General features: G+C 39.1%; 1 protein-coding gene and 1 long non-coding RNA gene across 5 annotated transcripts in view; one reads left to right on the top strand and one right to left on the bottom strand.

The window, feature by feature from the left end:
* The window catches only part of LOC121316819, an 81,161-nt gene extending 72,038 nt beyond the window's left edge, over window positions 1–9,123 (top strand). For 2 of the 3 annotated variants that reach the window (XR_005950459.1, XR_005950457.1), the window contains 3 exons: window positions 7,346–7,392; window positions 7,846–7,902; window positions 8,340–9,123. This is a non-coding gene — a long non-coding RNA (uncharacterized LOC121316819). Of the gene's footprint in view, window positions 1–6,840; window positions 7,077–7,345; window positions 7,393–7,845; window positions 7,903–8,339 lie in introns of those variants that run through there. The other variant, XR_005950458.1, reaches the window with a different exon arrangement.
* LOC121316818 (sodium/potassium/calcium exchanger 3-like) overlaps window positions 1–12,424 on the bottom strand; it is a 115,522-nt gene that overhangs the window by 73,280 nt on the left and 29,818 nt on the right. The window lies entirely within an intron of this gene.

The following is a 12,424-nucleotide window of genomic DNA, read 5'->3' as shown; positions in this document are numbered from 1 at the left end:
CAGTATTCGATATATAGAACAGAACTCGTGATTTTTGTAAAAGCCACAGACCATAAGTAAAATAATTATTTAAACAGCTTGCTGCAAAACCCTTAAGTATGACTGACAGCTACTATATTCCTTCAAATTTAAGACGCCGTCAAATAAAGATACAACCTCAATTACGCATATAAGAAAACAATGTCTGCTGTCACACAAAGCATTCCCTAATGTGCTGCTTCTCATTTCCAGTTGTGATTACTCACACCTGTTTTTCTCCCAGTTCATTAAGTGTGGTATAGCTTGACATGTCGAAAAAATACAGGGGTCTGCTCAGCATTACCGATCTGTCCAAGCTGGTAATGTTTGTTAGAACAGAGCCTAATAATGAAATGCTGAAATTGTAAAAGCTTCTCTTTGAATTCCTCATAAAGCTAATGACGATTCTTTCAAAATGTCTGCCTGTATGTCATGGGTGATTCGAGATCGGACAAGAACGTTTTCGTTCGTCTTTTCACAGGCAGTCAGTCACATTCCTGTTTGTGTACTCGGGCAGGCATGTGTTTTGTTGCCGATTTTAATATCACTGTACTCGAATTTAAGACGCAGGAAGAAAGACATCGAAGAAAACATTTGTTAAAAAAGTGCGTCTTAAAATTTGAAGGAATATGGCATTCACTGCTAATCAGTTTTACATACTCTCTCTCACGAAGATGTCAACTCCGATCCTCATTCATACATGTAGAGCATCAGGCTTTAAATAAATAACAGCTTTTTAAGAAATGCACAGGACTAAAAGCAATTGTACTAAAGATGCTATAAAAACAGATTATATGAGCTTATGTAAGCTTCCAAAAAATAAATCACATAGACCCATCGGTCCGGGCCTGTAACAGTCCTTGCCGATGCACACAATGCACTTCGGGATCGCTACTAACCAGAACACATTTAGCTTAGCAGCCTTGTACAAAATTGTAAACCTGTTTTGTTTGTTAAATGGCATTCCTGTAAATTGGAGGCATGGTTCCAGTATTTTAGCAACAAATGAAAACATTCATGCGTCTGTGTGTGTGGTAGAGGTGTTGTTTTGCTTGCCCCTAATTAATTTGAGCTCCACAGCTGAAACTCTGTTTATCTACCTATTCTCGTTTCCACTCTTAAAAAAATAAATGTACACAGCTTTCAATTCCTGTTAAAAAAAACTCCTCTTTCACCAAGATTTTGTTTAAATGTGATAGAAAAAAGAAAAAAAAGAACTATAAAGAAGGAATAAAAAGGCAAATGATGTAATTTATAAGGGAGCTCGTCTTTTTTTACAGCCATCAATTTTCATAACGACAACTATCGGGCGGGTACCAAACGGCATTGCAACGAGAGTCATTACAAATCTAAGAAACTGCTGGATCAAAATACGATTTAAAACATTTTATTTTACAGTACAATAATGACAATAGTGTGCTCTGTACAGTAAACAAGATGGCAAAGATAACCTGGAAAGATAAAGTGGGTTTCTTTTATGTACTTTAAGTGGTTTGGTGAAGGGATGCTGGGAATCCGTTTAATGCTAAATAATGGGTGAAAACTTTTACTGGATCAACACACACGTGTCTAACGCACAAGCTGTCAAGGCTGGGACATATATATTTTTTCATAAATAAAATATAATTGAGGGGCTCCCGAGTGGCACATCCGGTAAAGACACTCTGCATGAGTGCAGGATCTGCACTATAGCCTTGACGTCACCGGTTCAAGTCCAGGCTATTCCACTGCCGACTGTGGATGGGAGTACCCCAGGGGATGGCATACAATTGGCTGAGCACTGCCCAGTGGTGGGAGGGTGTCCTCAGCTCACCACACACCAGCAACCCCTGTAGCCTGGCCAGGTGCCTACGAGCTTGCCTGTAAGCTGCCCAAAGCTGTGTTGTCCTCTGACACTGCACTTCTGAGGTGGCTACATGGTGGGCCTGCAGTGTGAAAAAGAAGCAGTCTGCTGACAGAACACAATTCAGATGACAGCATGTGTTTGTCTTCGCCACTCCCAAGTCAGCACAGGCGTGATAGCAGTGACCTAAGCCTAAAAATAATTGGCCATTCCAAACTGGGAGAAAAAAATATAAAAACAATTGCTGCCTACTACATTTTATATATATATATATATATATATATATATATATATATATTACAAGCTGCTCCTTCATTTCAGTAGAACACAGTGTTCCATAAGTAACTTATTTTTTCCCTCTCATTTGCATTAATTCACTTTTATTTCATTATAAGTACTGCTAGTTCAGCAGGAGCATTAGAGCCTGTTGTGATCACTCTGTCCCCAGTGTATTGTGATTGCTGTACAATATATCCTCACACATGCAGCACCGGCTCTGCAGTGGGAACACCACTGCTTCACTTTATTCTTGTTCAGGGTATTCCAGCATCCTTGCAAAACACTCATATTGGTTTTTTTTGGAAACTCTCATTATAACTCAATTACAATCATCAACAATAGTTATAGGACGTCTGAGAAATGATAACAGTGAGCACTTACTAATATGCAGCCAGGGCCACTCTTATAGATTGAAGTTGTACGCTCCACTATTTTTGGATGGGAGTTGCTTAGTGTGACAGACTCCAGTGAAAGCCTCAGTGGATCTCTTTCCGTTTTCACTCATAAGACACCAAACCACAAATGGTGTCAAATAAATGCCTTAAATGCCAAAATCTACAAAAGCCTAGGTTACCCGCAAATTGAAAAGCCACACTCAGTTGAGTTGCTAATAGTCTTTATTTCCCATTGTTCACCCACCAACAAAAAGGTTTTGCTGTATGTCTTTGCTTTTTACCATGTGTGCTGATGTGACTCATCAGGTGGTGTTTCCATGCCAGTAAACACAGTGTATGCATTAAAACACGCAGCAGTGGCTTCATCATGCCTGCACATGCAGCTAACTGAGCAGAGCCTCCATGTGATCCAAGACAACCCCAGGAGAGATGTCAAAATCACAAGTTATCAGCTGAACCAGAAGCTCTTTACAGTACTTGGGAAAGAGATCAAAAGCAACTTCTGTAAGAGGGATATAATGTACCATATGCTAGATTGCTTGGTCATAATTTATATGAAGCAAGCATCCATTCGGGATACAGTCAATACACACCCTTATTTTATGATGATTAATTTGTGCTTAGTGTTAGGTAAGTGAGAATAATTGTTTGAATTTAACTGACATTATGGTGTGTATAGTCTATGTATATCTGTACTTTAACTGCACTTGTTATAAAATGTTCAAAAGCTCTTATTTATCCTCCCAGTCACTCCTTACCAGAGCAGATAGTCAAAAAGTAGACACAAATAATATTTATGCCTAAGAATAATGTTATACTGTAGATGACCGACAACATTACTAATTACATTACTCTGTCCCTTTCTGAATAATGTAAGTATGTATTCATTTATATAATAATTCACATTAGAGGTGAACTGCCATACTCGGAACTGCCTAATAGAAGTGTGTCGTGGTGAAAGCTATGCCTGTGCACGGGTGTGGGTGTGTGTGGGGAATGTTAGGCTGGCAGGGAGGGGGTTAATTTCCTCCCTGCAAAAACACATGGGAATGTGGCTGGAGCCGTGAATAGAATAAGCGATGATTAATTAGGCTCCAGTTCCAGGTTATATAAAGGATGTTAATGGTGTTGGGTAAAGAGTTGGTGTTGGAGTTGAAGGTGAAGGTGAGAAGGTGAATTGTGTGTTGGTGTATCGTGGGTGTGTTTAGGGGAGGTGGTGAAGCTGTTTTATTGGAAGCAGGCGCCTCGGCCTGAAACCAAATGATAACAATGCCAGAAAATCGGCATTCAAAACACTTAATGAGAAAGTTAATAGCCATTGATTGGTACTCAGTTGTAAAGGTGAGGGAAGGACATCTTTTCTTGTTTTGAAATCAACACATTAGTAATACCTGCCGATAAATAATTCTCAAAGGCAACTACGAATATGTGTACGAGAATGTTATCCATTGAACAATTGGAATGCCAGTTGCATCATTCTTAACAACCAGGGCCTGTTCTTCAGAGCACTAATCTGTAAAAAGAAAACCTTACATCACTATCATGTTTCTTTTTCACATACCCATCAAGATTACTTTTAAATAAAAATGCTTGCAGCTGCTGGAGCTTGGGTCTGTTTATGATGTACATTTCTTTCTGTTATATTATATAATTGGACAGCCCAGGGACAATGGTATTGATGAGAATTCCATGAATTCCTCTTTGTTCCTTATTCTAATTAGCATGTTTAACAGTAAATCAGATGAGTAACTGTGGGAGGTTGGTGGGCTGAGTGAGGTGGTGGTGGTGATGGGACCTGCAAAAATACTCAGGAGGCTTGTATAGTTTACCTGCAGCAGGGTTTTTATTTATCTGGACGAAGGTAGCCACCAACCAACATTCCAATCAAAACAGAACAAATAAATAAATAAATAAATAAATAGTCAAAATAAATCCCCCACCAGTACCAACGAAAATAAAAAGGTAAAACTAACAAAAGTCCCGCACACACAGTAAAACATAAGTTATAAATATAGACAAATATTTCTCCGGCGCTCCTGCGCTGGCCTCTAGGGGGCTCCCGGTCCTGGGCAGGGTTTAGTATCGTGGCCCCGGTCGTTCTTCCGGGAAGTAAGCTGAACAGCCGTCTCTGGTCTCTGTGAACACAACACACTTTATGCCAGTAAATTCAACAGCACGTCTCCTTTCGCTGTTACCCCAGTACTGAGAAAGTGAGCTCAGATCGTACCGTCCTTGAAATACTGCCCGACCCCGCCCTTAGCCTCGGCCCGGTCACCGCTGTACCCAATCGGCGTACATAGTAACTCTGACTGGCGTACGTGGCGCAGCGGCCGCGGACTTCCGCGTTCGGACGGAGCGGGTGATCTTTCTAGAGTTCCCGGACGGCTCGACCTTTGCCTTTCCGCCGATCTCGTCCCGTTTTGCGCAACGCCACCAGCGACGGGGAGGATCGACCACAGCTCCGACCCGTTGCATCCCCGTCACAGTAACACAATGTCTTCTTAGGAAACAGGCATTGGAATAAGATGAAATGTTCAGCATGTTAAAACACATGCCACCCCTTTTTATATTTAGGGGTTATTTTAAGAAAAGGATATTTGGTCTTTCCGCTTGAGTGGAGCAAATTAGGATACATTTATACAGCAGGTCTCCTTTTTTTCTGAAGCCTGACAGATTCCTTAGATCAAACGTCGCATCTGCTAAACAATGCAGCTTATTTTGGACAGATTCACGGACTCTTGTCATTGGATTGGAATGAACGCAACGTAGATTCCAAAATGAGATACAGTGAAAATAATACTCAGGAGCGTAGAACACACAGAGATATTAAACGCCACATCTCTCAACACTTGTAAAATATATCTAAAAATGTAAATTGTACTAACATATAGAATACTGCAGGCAGCATTGAAATAACACGTCTTCAACACCCATTAAAAGTAATGTCACCACTTTACAGTTGTCTGATATTGAAGGCTTTTTAGAACAGCTGCTATATATATATATATATATATATATATATATATATATATATATATATATATATATATATATATATGGGGTGTCACAGGGACTACACCTCCTAGTAGGCCAGGCTGAGAAGCCGACTCTTAATTATTAAATTAATAATAACCAATTTTGGCAGTTGTCAAAACCGTCAACAGAGAGCCAACGTTTAATCTCGGTTGAGCAGTCAATCTCCTTTCGTCAGTCAGACGAACTCCGACGACACTTCTAGGACTGACACACTGAGTGTGTCATTGAAAAGGTGCTGTGTGAACCGTTTTGTAACTGTGTGATCATTTTAACAGGTAAACAGCTTAGCTGTCCTGTTTATTTAGCTAGGTTCCTAGGTGTGTAGTCAACGCTCCAAAGCAGAGCTAGGTTTCTGTTTTGTTCATTTTTATTTGTGTTCAAAATAAAAAAGAAAGATGGCAGATGGCACCGGTTGATTCTATGGTAGTGTTAAAGCAGGTTGATTCTATGGTAGTGTTAAAGCAGGTTGATTCTATGGTAGTGTTAAAGCAGGTTGATTCTTTGGGAGTATAACCCCCCCCAAAAAATGTGCAAAATGTCTAAGACTTTTGCACAGCACTGTATATAACATAGGCATTAACTAAAAAATAAATATATTCCAAACCGATTATGCTTGTACAGTTATATAAGATCAAAACTCAAAAGGCTTTGAGGACTAGAACCTGACAGCGAGAATGATAGTAGTGCAATTACCATGGCAACCCTAACTAGAGGCATGCTGGCAATTTCTACACAATGAACCTGGCAAGCAATGACTTAGCCATCGGTGGGCACATTAGCACTCAACGAGTAAAGCTGGAGGAGTTTATAGAGAATGCGATGGGACAGCTAAGAAAACATAAGGCAGCCTGTTAGGGACCGGTGTGCGGGTGTAGGTAAAAACTTCAAGTGAAGACAAAAAGTATTTCTTTCTTTGCGCCAAGCTGGCTATATTTTATTATTCACAAGCAGTGCAGTGCAAGAACCTCAGAAAAAAGTGGTTAACTGTGAATAACGGTGTTATCACAGATAAAATAAAATAATAATAATAATAATAATAATAATAATAATAATAATAATAATAATAATAATAAATGAAGTATTGAAAAAAAAAAACATGGTCACAGCAGTCTCAGACTAAAAAACTGGCAAGGCTGACCCAGGCTATTTATACCTTTCAGTCCCACCCCTCCTGGAACATACCAAATTAACAAAGATAAATACCAGCAAAATAGTTCTTAAAATACAACATTTCAGTGTTTCTTTTCTTTGTTTCTTTTTTCTAAAAACACAATGTCATAACAAACATTTTCCTATAGGACAGGTACTTCCTTGGACGAATAAATCATTATTTCCAATTTACTGCTCCCCTCTCATCTATCACGGTAAGCGCGATCTCTTCTGACTACATCTAGGGCTGCTACACCGCGCGCGCCCCCTTAGTGAGACACACCTCCTAAACACTTACGCACACGCACACACACACACACACACACACACACGCACAATCAAACTCCCAGGATGCGGTAAGTTTCTTTATCTGTTCCCAGTTTCCATTAATAACATTATATCACCGCATTACCACATTTACTCCCCAAAAAACAAACCCAGTCCTTATTCTCCAGATTCAAGTTAAAAGTAAATTCTTTATTTGCTAACAGAGACGCTGCAAGATCAATGCATGTAGGCCTCCATTCATTGAGATCGCCTTCCCTGTGCGACTAGCCATTCAACTACTACCTGTATTTAAATTTGATTTTCTATTTTTTTTCTGTTTTGTTTTGTTTTTGTTTAGGAATCCGATCAACTCCACCTCTTTCCGGACCACAAAATCCCTCCCTAGTAAGTACGCTTATTTTTTAGTGCACATTTTATAATGTTTCAGAATTTCAAAACCGGAAGTCCGTATTGCGGTGTGTTCGCTATATACAATGCTTATAATGTCTTTGAGTTGGGAACGGAATTCAGTCCGCTACACAGCCCTTCAGCGCATTCTTTTTAGAACCCTTTCCTCCTTGAGCTGACGCACCTGCACAAGAGATCAAGCTTGTGTGACCCTCTCTCTAAAATACTCAGGCTTATCAGTGATGACTTATCGGTGAGTCACTTCTCAGAAGCCATCGACTCAGTGGTCACACTCTGCTACATAAATGAGCAAAGCAACAGTTCGGTGTCCCAAAACAAAGACGAGGGCACTCAACAAAAGGTCAGGTAATGACAAATGTGGAAGATAATAATGCTATTATAAACTGAAGAAATGGTTTTGGGTTAAATGTGTTTTGGGGTTATATTTAGGTGCCTGACATTCCTGTTAAGAGAGTTCAAACACGGCAACCATTCAAAAAACAAACCGTGAGTTTCATATTATGTATTTATGCATTTGTTTATTTATCTGTATGCCTGAAATCTGAGTAACAGCAGTGCTGGTCCCCAACAGAAAACTTCTGCACAAAGCTCTAACAATAATCCTTAACCCAACACATGTTTAAATATACCATTAAGGGTTATATTACATCTTGCACTGTATATCGATATTTGTAATTTGGGACAACTTGTAGTGAAGCCACTTGCCCTTAGACCTCCTTGAAAGATAGACTTTAGTCTTAGTGGGTCACTTTCAGGTTCACCTTACGAAATATAGAAATAAACTCATTCGATATATTAGGAAGTGCTGTTATACGCAGCGACTGGGCAATGTTCATTACTTAGGTTTGCAAAGTAATACAATCAGCTAACAAACTGAGCCATTCTGCACATGTGTCATATCAGTGATTACCTTCTATTTATAGACCACCTCCTGGGATTCAAAGCCCTGCCAAGGTGATACATTGATTAAGCGCAACCCAGAACTTCTCTGGGAACCCTTGAGGATTCTCATCTGTCTTCGTGGAGAAATCAGTTCATCTTGCCTAATTTCATTTGTGAGGTGGTACTGCATAGCTTAACTCTATTATGTTCTTGTTGTTCAATGCATGCTGTGATACTTTTTGTTTCTTTGGGAGACAACAGCTGTTTATTTTTTCACGGATAGATGTTTTCACAGACTTTTTTTTTTTTTTTTTAAACAGATTTAATTCAGCAGCAGTTGGGTTCATTCAGCCACAGTAAATCAAAGTCAGTTCATTTCATCCTTTATTGCCTCAAACAAATTTGAACTCCTATTGAGCCCATGATCTTTTAAAATACAAAATAACTATAAACTACATATATATATTTCGTTATGTGCATGGGTTTCTGTCTGTCCCACAGTAATGAATTTTCTTATAATATGCCCAGGAAATCTATTTATTGATCTATCTGTCTTGAATCCTGCTAGGGGCTCTGTGCTCCGAGGCAATTAGAAACCCCAACGTGTCCCTATCCCTTGTTCCATTTATGGATAATAAAGCACAGTGGGAGCATTATATTGAGATTTTGGAATGTCTTAACAGTAAAAATCCTTAAAACCGGCTTTTTTTTTAAAGGTATTATGAAATTAAACAGCTAGTACTCATGGTATACATTTCAGTTGATTTAGTTTTGTAAACTGTAACATGTTAGTATTTAATCTTCCATAAAAAGTATGCATTCTGGGATTTGTTTACCTGTTTGTTTCTTTTTTTTTTTTTTTTTTTACAAAGAAATTCAAAACTAGATGCTATAAATGTTACGGATGAACAGTAAAACATATGTATTCAATTCCTTTCACAGTGCTGCACAATGAGCAGTGTTTGTTTATATTCCTGGCGTGGGTGCGGTTTAGGAGACACAAGTGTAAGACAAAAGGTCTCTCCCTTATAAAAACGCATGTGCAGGTATGTCTACCTACTGTACATGGAGACTACACCTTGACTTTTGTTAGAAGAGCCCATACAAGAGGTACCGTACTTTGTGAGCATCCTAAAAGTGCAATATCTGAACAGGCTTGAAAAATGTACAGCAAAATCAATTGTGCGGCTTGCTGTCCAAGGTATTGCAACCCATTTACATCCAAAGCCAGGGTGCAGGTGGATGCAGGTCAAGGTTTATCTTTCTGAATGCACCTTGATGACTGTCTTCAACTTTTAGAGGCTACACCAGGGGTGTCCAATCACAGTCCTGGGGGGCCATTCCACTCCAGGTTTAACAGGTCAAAGTATATAATTAACTACTTCAGGGCCTGTATGGAGGTTTAATTGGTTCAATTAAACAATTATGAACTAGGTTGGAACAAAGACAAGGAATGGAAGGGCCAATTTTGTCAACCCCTCTGTTTAGACTACTACATGAAGAGCGACCAGAATTATTCCGGGCTTAAAAGGCATGTCATATGCAGACAGGCTAAAAGAATTGAATCTGTTCAGTCTTGAACAAAGAAGACTACGTGGCGACCTAATTCAAGCATTCAAAATTCTAAAAGGTATTGACAGTGTCGACCCAAGGGACTTTTTCAGCCTGAAAAAAGAAACAAGGACCAGGGGTCACAAATGGAGTTTAGACAAAGGGGCATTCAGAACAGAAAATAGGAGGCACTTTTTTACACAGAGAATTGTGAGGGTCTGGAATCAACTCCCCAGTAATGTTGTTGAAGCTGACACCCTGGGATCCTTCAAGAAGCTGCTTGATGAGATTTTGGGATCAATAAGCTACTAACAACCAAACGAGCAAGATGGGCCGAATGGCCTCCTCTCGTTTGTAAACTTTCTTATGTTCTTAAGATCTTGTCATCTCCAGGAAACCTTCACGATTTACCACCAGGTGACAGTGTTTACATAGATTGTTCACTTCACTGTTACTTTAAGGACTGCTTTCGTTTCATTTTTATTCACAGGCTGAGACCTATCAGACTCCTGGCCAGTAAGTCAAGGGCACAGACCTGAGAGGAGAAGAATAAACAGCCAGGAAAAATATCTTAAGACTCAGTATCATTCTGGCGCATTAAGTCGCTTCTAGAGAAGCTTGAGCTTTGATTTATGACTTCATTTTTATAGGAAATTCGCTATTTAAAACCACTCTAACTAATCGCTTCAATGAAACTGCAAGCTGTTTCACTGGAAGACTGCAGTAATCTGGACACCTGAGAATTCATGTGCAGAATGCTGTGCACTTGTCTTTCAGATCAGCCCCTTACGTCACTTCCAGATCGGTCTCTAATGTACCATTTGTGTTTCTGACACCTTTAAATAAGAATGCATAAACTGAAATGTCTGTGTACTTGTTTTTATTTTGTTGTTTTAACTCTGAGTGTTAGAAGTGTTTAAATAAGCAACGCTCATGAATTTCAGATGTTACTAAGCTAGATATTTGACATATCTGTAAAACAGAAAACAAGTGATACTCCATAATAACTTAATAACGTCTTCAAAAGACAATGGAAATCTAGCAGGCATCACCGTTCAGTCCTGTTTCTGTTACTCTGTTATCAAAAACTCCTTGTGACCGTAAGGTGTCAAGCGAGCTTCAGATAAGTGTGTTTATGTCTTTTGACAGGACATGTAAGAATAGGCTTAGAGTCAATTTCATCAGTTTAGCATTGCTGCTTAACAGCTGTTTTCCCCATCATGTCAAAGCCAGGGTCACCTACAATGATCACAGATGGATTGAGTCAATTAGGACCTCAAGTGTCATGAATAGTGATTATTAGCCGAGACACGACTTCAATTTCAGAGACATTGGAGTGCAACAAGGTGTCAGAAAGGGCGACAAGCCTTGGGAACACTGGCAAGCAACACTGAAGCACTGAATACAAAAGCTAAGAACTGCTACGACATGCCTATGGTTTCTAAAAATGTACTCTTTACTCTTACTCTTGCTACAGAACTGCTTAATTCTCAAATCCTTTTACTACGAATTGTCATAAAGACTTTGTTTTTGGGGAAATAAATAAATATATAAAATAAAGATATAGATCCATAAAACTTGATTTAGGGGCTTAAGTTACTTCTTATTAGTTTTAGAATTGAAACAGATTTTTATTATTATTATTATTATTATTTCATGCTATGAACAATTTGGAGTAAAAATGAACTATTTGGAGTTTTGTTGACTCAGAAATGTCTTCATCTAGATAATGTTGGGAAGCTATAAAAAAGGCCAACAAGATGCTCGGATACATTGTGAAAAGTGTTGAATTTAAATCAAGGGAAGTAATGTTAAAACTGTACAATGCACTAGTAAGACCTCATCTTGAATACTGTGTGCAGTTCTGGTCACCTCGCTATAAAAAAGATATTGCTGCTCTAGAAAGAGTGCAAAGAAGAGCGACCAGAATTATTCTGGGCTTAAAAGGCATGTCATATGCAGACAGGCTAAAATAATTGAATCTGTTCAGTCTTGAGCAAAGAAGACTACGTGGCGACCTAATTCAAGCATTCTAAATTCTAAAAGGTATTGAGAGTGTCGACCCAAGGGACTTTTTCGACCTGAAAAAATAAACAAGGACCAGGGGTCACAAGTGAAGATTAGACAAAGGGGCATTCAGAACAGAAAATCGGAGGCACTTTTTTACACAGAGAATCGTGAGGGTCTGGAATCAACTCCCCAGTAATGTTGTTGAAGCTGACACCCTGGGATCCTTCAAGAAGCTGCTTGATGAGATTCTGGGATCAATAAGCTACTAACAACCAAACGAGCAAGATGGGCCGAATGGCCTCCTCTCGTTTGTAAACGTTCTTATGTTCTTAAAATCTTTGAGAATCTGGTGCAGGGCACCCTTGAGATTGAGATGCTTCAGACTGAGGTGCTTGAAGTCTGAATGGAGTGTGGTTTTAAAATCCCATTAACAGGACCAATAGTAGAAAACAAATGGATACTGTACATCCCAAAACAGCAAACTTCAGCTCTCTATTTAAGCTACTTTTTTTTTGTTTGTTTATGATTATGGTTATGATTTGTTATAAAGTATAACATACCCCAC

This window comes from Polyodon spathula, chromosome 6, assembly GCF_017654505.1.
Source record: "Polyodon spathula isolate WHYD16114869_AA chromosome 6, ASM1765450v1, whole genome shotgun sequence".
Taxonomy (NCBI): Eukaryota; Metazoa; Chordata; class Actinopteri; order Acipenseriformes; family Polyodontidae; genus Polyodon; species Polyodon spathula.
This window is presented reverse-complemented; position numbering and strand designations above follow the sequence as displayed.